At 40.9% G+C, this 12,814-nt stretch overlaps 1 long non-coding RNA gene across 2 annotated transcripts in view; it reads right to left on the bottom strand.

Annotated features, from left to right (window-relative positions):
- Positions 1-12,814, bottom strand: part of LOC117044223 — a 51,234-nt gene that overhangs the window by 17,055 nt on the left and 21,365 nt on the right. The gene's annotated exons all lie outside the window — the stretch shown is intronic.

The following is a 12,814-nucleotide window of genomic DNA, read 5'->3' on the forward strand; positions in this document are numbered from 1 at the left end:
TCGAACTGCTAGGTGGGCAGGAGCTGGGACCAAGCAATGGGAGCTCACCCTATCACAGGGATAGTGTAGATTGGTGTTAATGATGATCATTAGTAATTCTACAGGCCATTCTACAGAAACAGCATCTCTGGCTTGAGTCAGAAAGGTGGTACCTTCTTGCCACAGGGTCAACTTTTGCTTCTAGAAGACTTTTTTTTTAGAATCAACATACAAATACTAATTTTGCTTTTTTAGCCTGTCGTGATAGTATTTTGTCATTTGTTTGCTCAACATGTTTCTCACCTTCAGTGCTAGGCAGTCCCTAGAGAGGTCGTATGACACAAAGGTTTCTAAAGACAACGGAGTATTCAGCCCCTGCTCCTGTTTTTCCACCACCTCCTTCCACTATTAAGATAAATTAACAGGTTCCCTTTTTGTATTGGTATATTGCGTTCATAAAACATGTCTTCACGGAGATTCCAAATTATGACAAAAAAATCTGTGGCACCTGATTTTTGGAGGAGTTACTAGAAGGAAATTTTCTAAAATATTTTCTTCTGTTGTTAAGAATTCACGACACTATTAGGACTATTATTGACTGGGGTTTTTTTGTTCACCCATACCCAGCCCAGATGTAATACTTAACAATGGTTTGTGATCATTATTATTTGGTGCTGAAACCATGGTTTAACTTGCTGTGCAACTTGTTCTCTCTTTAGCCATGACTTGCTGGTGCAGGCCCACATAATATTTGATATTTTCAGTATAATGAAACTCACTTCAAATTAGTCCCACGTCATGGCTTGCTTCCAATTATTCATTCAGATGTAACAATTAACCATATCTTGCGGGAGGGGGTGACTGAATGGGGAAGGAGTGGTTTCTTCCTCATCCGATTATTAAGGGTTGGACCCAAAGACACGCAAACTGACCTCCATTTTTTTCCATGCACTGTTTCTCTCTTATAAAAATTAACCAAGATTTGGCATCTGGTTGCTAGTTGCCCTCTAAAAAAAAAGAGCTGATCATCTGCCTCATGCGTTTTATCATATGTACATGGGTGTTCTTTTCACTGTTTCCTAGGTGTAGACTCTCTAGGCTGATTCCCCAAATTCCAAAAGCCATTTCACTGAGGTTCTAGGCTTAGCCATGGGATTAGGCTGCATTGATCATCTTTAAATGCATGCTAACAAAATGGTTGGATGAAGCATGCCCTTTCCTTGCTGTGGCTTGAATCTGAGAAACCCTAGATATAGCCCTGAGCCATGCAGTGACAGCTGTTTCCAGCAGGTGGCTTTTCTTGGGTCTCAGGTGCACTGATTCAGCAGGGCTGACACATAAAAACCGTATTGGGGCTGTGACAAATCTCATATAGTTTTCGACTAGTCCAAATAAAGGAACCAGGATTAGCAGGGTAAACACTGTGTGTCATACACAGGTGTTAAATTATAAAATCCTCTTGGTAACTGGTATCTGTTACCAGTCTCTGAATGGATCCAGTGAGCATCTGCTTGCTCAAACACCATTTCCCCAGAGAGGAGCAAAATATTTTGCTGAAAAGAAACAAGGGCTTTCCAAGATTTGGAAAAGGAAACCACACATTCCTCCATGAAACCTAACAGCATTGCAAAAATCCAAGAGAGGCAGTTAAGTAATACTATACTGGGATAGCCCAGTAGCCCCTAGCATTGGTAAACAGAGGAGTCCATTTCAAATATGAAGCAAAGGCACCACAGTTACAAGTGGTTTTGTGCAGAAATTTAAGATCCTGAAATCTACTGGCATTCTGTGACTCCCATCTGATTTCAAGACCGACCACTGAATTCACAATCATCCCCGCTCAAGTCCACTTTGTAGAGATCACGTGATATGTCCCTACAACAAAAATACTCCTTGCAGAAGGCATACTGCAAGAATCTAGCCTAGCCCTCTGAGAAATATTCATTTCAGCAAGATGCTACTGATTTTCATCTGTCACTGGCCTTCCCTGCACCTAGTGCCAAGCCTCCCTACTGAACATACATGGCTAAAGTGGCTGGCAACATGCTGAGAACAAAGAGGGAGACATTGATTCATTCATTTGATTTATATTCTGCTTTCTGAACCATAAAGACCCACAAAGTGGCTTGCAATAACTTAAAACATATTGTAAAACAAAATCAAAATGTAAAATGCATATTAAATTAAAACAGACACACACACACACACACACACACAACCACAACCACAACCACATATTGCCACACCCCATTTGCAGGTGGTAAAATAGGGGGCACCTCGGCAAAGAAGAATGGAATAAGGTCTTACCAGTGTTATTGTTGGTATTTCTCCAAGGGCCCTATGATTAGTGCTTGCCATTTTTATACCCAAATGATCCAGGATGACATGCAGTCATCATGTAGCATCATTATGATAGCAGCTTTCAAAGAGGGAAATGGCAGTCTTGGGAGAACTGAAACTGGGACATACCAATATGTTAGGAAGCCCCCCATCAAGGGCCAAGAATGTGGTTACCAAAATGTGAAAGATAAGCTTGGTGACCTGGGAAGGACCATGGCAGCTTGAGCTACTGATGCCAACAGTTGGGAAAGACTTACATAGGAATATCTAAATTCCAAAAATGTTAAAGAGAACAAATCGTATTCATAGCAAAGATGGAAAAATCTGTTGCCCTTCCAGATGTTGCTGGACTACAGCTCCCTCCTCCTTGATCACTGGTCGTGCTGGGTAGGGAGCCCAACAATTGTATACAGCCACAGCCTCTCTATTTCTGTCCTACGGCATACTCTGTAAATTTCACCTGAACACCAAAAATAGGAATCCTGTTGCTATTTGCCCACTTTCCCCCTTTATTTTATTTGTGCTTTGCTTTCATGTGCACTGTGAACTGTGACGTCTTAGACATGAGCAGTGTTTATCCTTTTATTAGGCTTTGCAGCCGTTCTTCCACAAGACTCAAATACCCATCCTTCAGTTTTCTTAAAATGAGTTAATATACTGATTTTAAGAAGCATCCAATTGATTATGTGTGGCATCTTATTATTAAGCGAGGCTGAAGGGGGGCGGGGAGGAGAGAGAAAGGAATTTTAAAATATAATCCTCCTTTCCCAGGAGCATTTGTCTTGTTCTCTGTGAAGTTAAAGGTCTGAAATAATGTGCCCATCAGGAGCTCAATGTTGCATGCCCATGCCAGTTGGTCCAAGGGCTTGTTATGATGGTAATGACCTGCTGCAACGTGAGCTTTGATGGCAACAATACAATTGCTACCAGCTCACCCGCTGGGAGAAATATTTTATTATTGTCAAATGCCCTCCACAGAGATTTGTTTTGCCTGTTCCTGTTTAAATTAAATCTGGAAAAGGACTGCATTATCATTTCTCTGGAGCATCACTGAAATAAACAGCAAGTTTTTCAAATTTAGGATTCCTGGCCAGTTTTTAAATATTCTTTATTAGCAGAGAAATTACAGTAGGTGAAAGCAGAGCTGCAGGAATGCGATGGCACCGTGCGAATGCGAGTGCTGCCTGGAAGGACACAGACTCCCTCCAATTTTGCAGATGAGAGTCAAATTAATAATTAATTGGGCCATAAAAATGGGAGGACTTCGAGATGCACAGAAAGGACAGCACTTCGCTGTGGCTTTCAGAGGAAATTAGGTCATAAAACAACAACATCGCCACTTTTGAGTAGGCACTGTTACAAAAAAAGCAGAATATAAATTTATTTATTTATTTATTGTGCTGAATTTGTATTTATTATGTTGTAGCGTAACTAGAGTTCTTTGACTAATGAACCATTAAAAAGAATTTAAAAGAAATCAAGTAAAACAGCAGTCACAACGCAACACTGAGAGCAGCCTGCAAAGTGCTAAGAACAGTGTAAAACTCTATTTTTTTTATAAAGAGTTTATTGGTATTTTTCATAACAAAGAATAATCCCACACCCACACCTACATCTACCCAGACAATTACCCACCCACATTTATACAAAACAAATACAGACATAACCAAGATTCTTCTTCTTGTTTACACATAAAAAAAAAAAAATCTAGTTCCGAATCTTTACAATTGACTTCCCCTGCCTTCTCTCCTTCGGTTCCAAATCCAAATTCTACTTTAATAACTTCACCTCTCTATTAATTGAATTCATTTAAAGAAAATTCCAATCTAAACAATCATCTTAATCTATAATAATTAATAACAGAACTTTATATCTTAACATATTATTCTTAAATCAAATCTAAGCAAACTTCTTCTTTCCCTGAAACTGCTGCTAATAACAAAAAATTCAAAATATCCCTTTTCTTGTTAAAAAATAAAATAAAACTTAATGTCTTAACTTTCCGATTTCAGATTACCATAACAAACCATTTATATTTTACACTTAATACAATTCACCCTATCCCCCCTCTATCCAATGTCCTTCTCCATCTTACACCGGAACCACTCCTCAAATTGTCCTCTTTTCTTGTGCGTTCACAGATCCCGACATAGTCCCCAACAGTCCTTGCATCAAGCATCAGGGTACACTGTTCATCTTCTTTCAGCTTCTCCGATTCCATGTTGCATTCTTCTTCTATTTGTAGATATCTTAGTTTTTTGTCCCTCACTCCCGAGCTCTCACCTCGGGGGCTGGATATAACAACCGTCCCGGGGCTGCCACCCCCGAAGGACGTTTCTTTTTCCCGGAGTCGCCAAGCCGTCTCTCTCAGTTCTTCAAACATCCCCTTCAGCTCTTTGCCAAGGCTCTCTTCCATAGTGTCGATAACCTGAAAGGTCTCTGTGGGAAGCAAATTTTTCTTCATGTCCCCACTCAAAACCTTCAATTTCTGATTAAGCAGTTCCAGTTTCAGAATAGTAATCCTTTGTTCATCAGTTAGTCCAGAGTTCAAAACAAGTTCAAAAACAAAGCCCAACATGGTAAGGAGGGGCATAGGTATCAAATTTCAGTTTCTATTTCAATGTTTTCCATCTTATACCAGTAGTTTTCCACTCTGACTCAAACTTTTCGCAGCCATTTTCCCTGAAACCAGGGAGCAAAGACAATACCTTTAAAAAGAGATATTCTCCATCCTCTTCCTCCCCAAAGGGAGATCAAAATAGTCTCACTTGTGAAAAAATCCAAACATTGTAACCATCTTGGTAGCAACAGTCTATCATAAACCGTTATTTTCTTGCCCCCGAAGGGAGGGAGGCAGGCTTCCTTTCCCTGAAACCTCCCGGATCGTTAGTCTCCACGATTTAATCCAATCAAGTACTCACAGCCACCAGGCTTCTTTTCCTTCCTCTTATACAGGGAGAACGATGTCGCGGACCACGGGCAGCTGCGCCGCTTCGCGTCCCGGTTGGGGCATATCCCCTAATGGCCCAGCTCCGCGATCCCCTCTCACCCCCACTCCCCCTTTACAGGGGGAGCAAGGGAAGGGGACGGAGCTTAGCGGGCCCGCCGGGGAGCCCGGGGTGCGAGACGCTCTTCTCGCACCCCACCGGAGCCCCGCTTTGCGGTAGCGGGGCTCCAACCCCCGGGACGGACTGGGTCGCCTCGCAGCCGAGGCGACCCACGACCGCCCGCAGTTGCGTCGCCGCCGGAGGTCCCAAAACTCTTATAAAGCATGACATGCAAAGCAGAATGAATATCATTTCAGTCCAACAGCCACAAACACATCCTCATAATTGCTACAGAAACACCCTCATAGAGGTGGAACAACATTCTAAGCCACCATAAAATGGAGATCATAGTATTTAGATACATGATTTAAAATGTTAAAAGGCTTAGACTTTTTATTTTTTTTAAGTATTTACCTGTAGCTGAAAATACATTAAAACAGGAGCTAGGTGAGCCTTTCTGGGGTAAGTGTTTCACAACCAAGGGTCCACCACTGAAATGGCCCTCACCCTCATAGATACCATTTATTACTGAGGCACTCAGAGAAGGGCCTACATGCATATGGGAAGAGGAGAACTTTCAGATACTGAGGTCCCATGATGTGCAGGGCTTTATAGGTCAAAGCTGTCACTTCAAATTGTGCTTGGAAACCAGACCAATTCATCAACAATCATCTCAGGTCCAAATGATCCACGTTGTCTCTCAATATTGTATAATGATATTACAACATAGGGAAAATATCCTGTTGCTCTGTTTTGACTCTATGACTGGGTTCATACAAATACAAAAGCAATATACTTAAACATGCAAAATGAACATGGGAAGCTAGTACCTGCTGTACACTCAGTTCCTCAGCTAATGGGTAAGTGCCCAAGGACCTCTTTTGGAAAATCAGCTGGAAACCCAGCTAGTTGGAAGGCAGAAATGGGGACTGCAATGCACTCCCTGCACTTGCTAAAGACCAAATGAAAACAAGAGACCATTGTGGTATTATCACCATCTGCCAAACAAAGGGAGTTCTGGAGGGTAGCCACACAAGAATGGGCTTTTTCAAGCCATCCCATCCCACCAGCGGATTGTTGTCCCCGGAGAAACAAGCCTGGCACTTTCATCATTGGTTTTTAGGCACCACACTAAGGCCCCTTTATTCACTCAGACCTTTGGTAACTTCATTATACACATTTAAGCACCAGGTAAAAATGTTCGTCTTCCACCAGGCCTTGGGCTGATTGACATCCAATGGCCTTTCAAATGTGTTGTGGGAGGAACAATTATTGGTTTGTTTTTGTTCTTATTTTTATTATTTATCTTGTGCTTTTTATGTTGTAATTTTATGTTCTGAATTGCCTTGAGATCTACATAGGAAAGGCAGTATACAAATTTAATCAATAATAATAATAATCTTTTAGTGGAGTGGTTAAGACAAGTTCTTATTTATCTGTATCTTATCTTGTTGAGTTGCTTCGATACTTTTTTCTTTTGTATACAGTGACTAACAAATGTAATAAATACAATTGTGCCTTGGAAGTTGAATGGAATCTGTTCCGGAAGTCCGTTCGACTTCCAAAACGTTCAGAAACCAAAGCGCGGAAGCTCGTGCAGCCAATCGGAAGATGCGTCGGATGTTCGGGTTCCAAAGAACATTTGCAAGCCAGAACACTCACTTCCGGGTTTGCGGTGTTCAGAAGCCAAAATGTTTTGACTTGCAAGGTGTTTGGGATCCAAGGTACGACTGTACTACTACTAAATATTATGCAATAAGTGTGCTTCATCAGATACAATCAGAAACAAGTACTTGAGAGGTCCGGGGGGGGGGCAATGCCTTCTCTTTCACCAGAGCCTCAGTCCTCATACAAAGGGATGCTGCTGTCCAATCAGCACTCCTCCCATGCACCATGTACTTATCTCCAACGCCACTGTGTGACACCTACAGGAAAGAGCATGGCATATCCTGGCCCTTCGGTCACCAAAAATATTGACAGCACTTAAGAACATATTGTACATCCTTGGTAACTTCTGCTGGGCCCTTCTTGGACAAAACATGGATTCTGAATTTGAATTATGGATCTTTAGGGTTTGGCATATTCTCTTTCCCCATTGCATCTGGCCTGATGGCTTTAGCACCTTACTGGGCCTCAATCACTCACCTGATCTCACAAGTATGTCATGTCCTTTGGGACCCTCCCACCATAGGCCAGCTCCTTCTGTTCCTACTTGATTCCATGCCCTGTGGGATCTCATACCATTGTCTTACTGTGCAGTATAGTGGTACCTCGGGTTACAAACACCTCAGGTTACAAACACTTCGGGTTAACCTGGAAGAATTACCTTGGGTTAAGAACTTTACCTCAGGATGAGAACAGAAATTGCATGACAGCAGCGAGGCGGCAGTGGGAGGCCCCATTAGCTAAAGAGGTACCTCAGGTTAAGAATAGTTTCAGGTTAAGAACAGACCTCCAGAACAAATTAAGTTTGCAACCAGAGGTACCACTGTATTAGATTACCCTTCCCTCATTCCTGTCTCACAAATCTAGAAGCATGGACACTCAGAATCAAGGAGGCAGCGTTGAAAGGGAGAAAAACTATCAGCTGTGACTTGCTGTAAATGCGCACACAGAAGCAACCTAAGCTTGCCTACTGGAAGAGCCACTAGTCATGTATATACCTCATATAAAGACAGTGAAGTCACTCTGCAGTTTTGTTTTGTTTTTAGCACCATTTGGGAATAATCTATTGGTTTTCCCAATTGTGCTAATGGTGGAAATGAAAGGAGTTAATAGGGAACTATTTTAACAGTAACAGCATTAAACTCACACTCCTAACACTCTCTCCAGTTCACTGTACCATGTGCTCTGTCTAATCTTTTCACAGCTTCACTGGGACTGTCTACAATGTGAGGAACTGTTGGCAAAATGAAGTCAATGGGGAGGAGAAGCAACCTATAAGCTATAAGCCTTCTGCAGATTTACAAAACTGATTATTCCAAGTTTTATATACGGTAACTTTAATGACAGTAGTAATTATGTAATGTATAAAGGGAAGTAGACAGTACTAAAGTGATTTATTGTTGCTATGTTTAAATAGCGAAAGAAGAGAACCTAAGCAGCCTTTTGTATTTCCAGGAAACAGAGTTAATAATGTGTAGAACTGGGTGCTATTTCCCTCTAAAATCATCATTAAATTCAGAATTAGCTTATGTGAAAGTCCAATTGAGGCGAGATTTTATACTTAATATTTTGCATACATTTTCATTCCATTTTTTGATTTTTGGGTAGAGTTGTGCGACTTGTATTTTTCTACAGTTTGGAACCCTGTTGCTTCTAAAAGGCAACAATCCTAGAAGCATGGAATCATAGAATTGTAGAGTTTGGGTCTCAATAATAAATTTAAAAGGGAAATGTGCTTATACTGGCGATTCACATAGTTATCACAGTGATTTACATCACTGTAATTTTTTTCCAATAAAAAAATAGTCTCCTATCCCATACAAGGCTGACCAGGACCAAAATGAATAGATGCTCCTTTACTAAATGCACCACTAAATGAATTCCTGTGAGGCTCTTATTGTATCTTAAATGAGTTCTCTCTTATAACCAGGAGATTTAGGGGAAGAAACTCCAAACTCCTAGTGTGAAAAGATTAAGGTCAATCTCCTGTACTTCACACCACAAAACCTTTTCACAAGAACAAAAGAAGGAACCTAAAAAACACAGCTGTAATATGTTTTTATAACACAAGCAAAAAAAAAGAATTTTCCCTTAAGCAGCAATCAATAGTTGCGTGTTTGTGAATTGCTAGTGAAGGGAAATTTACACGTAAGTATTAAAGGTTTATATACGACATCTTTATATACGACATATATTGATTCGAATAATACTAATATAATCATAAAAATGTTTAGAATCAATATTAATAATTGTTAATAAGCTGATATAGCTGCACAACAATAAATATAACTTGGGTGGCTTACAAACAAAACTATATTAGAAAATAAATAATTAAAATTAACAGGAAGCATTACAGAACAGGCAAAAAAAGTTTCCCCTGAAACACAAATGGTATAAGAAGTTTAAAGCCTAAATTGTAAAACATAATTTAAATTATGTTTAAATTACCTACACCCAAAACAGCATAGAGAAGGTGCCAGGTGAGCCTCTCTGGGAAGCCTATTCTATAGCCATGGTGCCACTACCAAAAAGGCCCTCTTTGTAAACACTTGCCTCACTTCACTTGGCCTGGACATCTAGAGCAAGGCCTCAAAAGAAGATCTTAGGGTTCAGATAGGCATATGTGGGAGGAGGTAACCTGGTTCTGAACCATTAAAAGCAGCATTTAAAGTGGGCCTGGAAATATGTTGCGGCAGCTAGACTGGTGACGGAGTGGCCGCCGGGACCACATAACACCGGCCCTGAGAGATCTGCATTGGCTCCCAGTACGTTTCCGAGCACAATTCAAAGTGTTGGTGCTGACCTTTAAATCCCTAAACGGCCTCGGTCCTGTATACCTGAAGGAACGTCTCCACCCCCATCACTCAGCCCGGACACTGAGATCCAGCGCCGAGGGCCTTCTGTCGGTTCCCTCACTGCGAGAAGCAAAACTACAGGGAACCAGGCAGAGGGCCTTCTCGGTAGTGGCGCCCGCCCTGTGGAACGCCCTCCCATCAGAAGTCAAGGGAATAAACAACTACCTGACATTCAGAAAAAACCTGAAGGCAGCCCTTTTTAGGGAAGTTTTTAATGTTTGATATTTTTGTATTTGATTTCTGTTGGAAGCCGCCCAGAGTGGCTGGGGAAATCCAGCCAGATGGGCGGGGTACAAATAATAAATATTATTATTATTATTATTATTATTATTATTATTATTATTATTATTATTATTATTATTATTATGTATGCCTAGATGTGCCCGATACACTTGAATAATAAACCAGCAATATGCCTTAAAACAATTCAGCAAATTGAATTAAGATTCTGTGTTGAATTTCTCTCTATCTCTCACACACATTCTTTACAGTTTTTATCCAACTTTTCATACATCTTTATAGAGTCAGGAAAAATCAGCGGATCTACATTCTTTTTCTTTCTGTCTTTTCTACCAGAGTTGTTTAATTTGAGCAAATTAATTAAATTGAATAAAACTGGGTAAAAATGACATGTTCGATGCAGCATTAATTACTCTCTATTATATCATGCCATTGCTGTAAAATCAGCTCCCAGAAGTCCTTTGACATAAAGAGGATGAAGGCACATGATATGACTGATCTCTTGGGGAGTGAGAGCCCAACACTAGTGCCTAAGTTTGCATGAACCTTGTTATGACTTTCCAGGTTTCCACTGTTTTACAGACATCCTGTCTTCAAAACAAAACCATTTCTGTTTTGTTTTTGTATTTCACACATGCCCCCCACGACACCTTGGCAATACATATCTCAAAAGCAATACTGTTGCTTTTGGTAGCCAACTTGCTCTGCTATTCAGCTAGGACAATGGAGTATTTATATATGGGAAGCTTACAGCGGTAGGGTCAAAATGCCTACAACAGAAGAAAAAAAATCTTATTGTGAGCCAAAGAGGCCATGGCACTCAGCAATAAAGTTCTCATACAATTTATCCGGCAATTCTGGAAATGAAGACAATTTGGAGGAATAAGCAGTGGATGATGGAAAAGGAGAAATGTTGGGTTCATTGCACACCTTCCAACATCTCACCATGCAAAGTAGGGGCATTGTTGTGGAAATGCAGGATTGAGGCCTGATAACCCAAGTGTGTCCCACAAGTTCAAATGCAAACATACAGTTATAGATGGGATACTAGAGTCTGTTAGTAAATATTAGAAACTAATAAATGGTAGTATTTAGATAATATTTGGGATATGAAGAGAAAATGCAGTCCACAGGTGGGATTCTTTTTGGGAAATGGCCGGGGGGGGGGGTGTTCTACTTGCACGTCAAGCTGCAACATTTTGACTGGTCTGCTGAATTCATGCTTTGCCAGTGTTACTTATTTTTAAAATGGATAAAGGGTGCCCAATAGCTGTTGTTTTGTGGCCTAGCTCCCCCTTCTGATGGTACTTAATCTTCAGAACAGACTGGGAGCCTTTCAGTAAGAGACATTTTAAAATACAGAGGCATTTCCTGACTGCCCTTTGTATAGAGAGTAAAAAGGTATAAGGTAAAGGACCCCTGGACAGTTAAGTCCAGTCAAAGGCGACTATGGGGTGCAGCGCTCATCTTGCTTTTCCGGCCAAGGGAGCCGGCGTTTGTCTGCACACAGCTTTCCAGGTCATGTGGCCAGCATGACTAAACATCTTCTGGCACTATGGGACAAGTGCCAAAGCACTGTTTACGTACCTTCCCGCTGCAGCAGTACCTAATTATCTACTTGCACTGGTATGCTTTTAAACTGCTAGGTTGGCAGAAGCTGGGACATAGCAACGGGAGCTCACTCCAACACACAGACTCAAACTGCTGACTTTCCAATCAGCAAGCCCAAGAGGCTCAGTAGTTTAGACCACAGCACCATCCACATCCCTTCACATATAGGGCTGTCTTAAGTAAAAGAGGGCACAAGGCTGTCCTACTTAGTGCCCAACCATCCCATCAATTCATTAATGAGGGTTCATGCTTTTGGGGGGGGGGGTAGGTGGGTTGCTGATACAGATACTCTTTCGCCCTTGTTCCTGAGCTGTATTGTTCTTACTCAGGCTCAGGTGAGAAATGAGAATCCATATTTACAAAAGGATTTTGTTGCAGCTCTGATGAATGAATTCCACCACAGCTATTCTGAACCAGTCTTCAGCAAACAAAGCAGACTAGGAGAACTAATCTGCACAGATTAATTTTGTTCTCCAGCCCCAGTTTATGGGACAGCAATCTTGCCATGCTTATTGATTATCAGACAAGACTACTAATCCCCTTAAGGTCATTTAGTGTACTTAATTAAAGAGCAGTTAGCAAGCTCCCCCCCCCCCAAAGTAATAGTGGCTGTTAAAAGTGATTTGTACATTACCAATATGGTGCCTATTAATCTAAAGGTCTACTTGGCATTTATATTTTTCCCAAACACATACACACTCACACAAACATTAGGTAGGTCAAATTAGAGCTGAAAAAGACTATGCATTTAGTTGTTACATTGTCTATAAAGGGCCGTTGTGAAGAGTGAAAATAGCTTTAAAGCATAAACATGTCAATTTAAAAAAAAAATTGGACTTGATCTATATTTCCGTAGGCTGATGGAACTGCCTGCTGCAGACAGTTCATGCTCTGAGCCAGTGGAAATAAAGGGAAGGAGATTGAGCCATAGAGTTAGTCCCTCCCACAAATGAACAACTGTACAGTACTCTGTTAACTTTAGATTTTCTCAAAACACAGGATTTGACATGGTGGCTTTACATTGTAGAGGAAAATGAAATTGTATTAAAACACCACGTATATTTAGGTATAATATAG

The sequence above is a fragment of the Lacerta agilis genome, chromosome 3 (assembly GCF_009819535.1).
Source record: "Lacerta agilis isolate rLacAgi1 chromosome 3, rLacAgi1.pri, whole genome shotgun sequence".
In the NCBI taxonomy this organism is placed as follows: Eukaryota; Metazoa; Chordata; class Lepidosauria; order Squamata; family Lacertidae; genus Lacerta; species Lacerta agilis.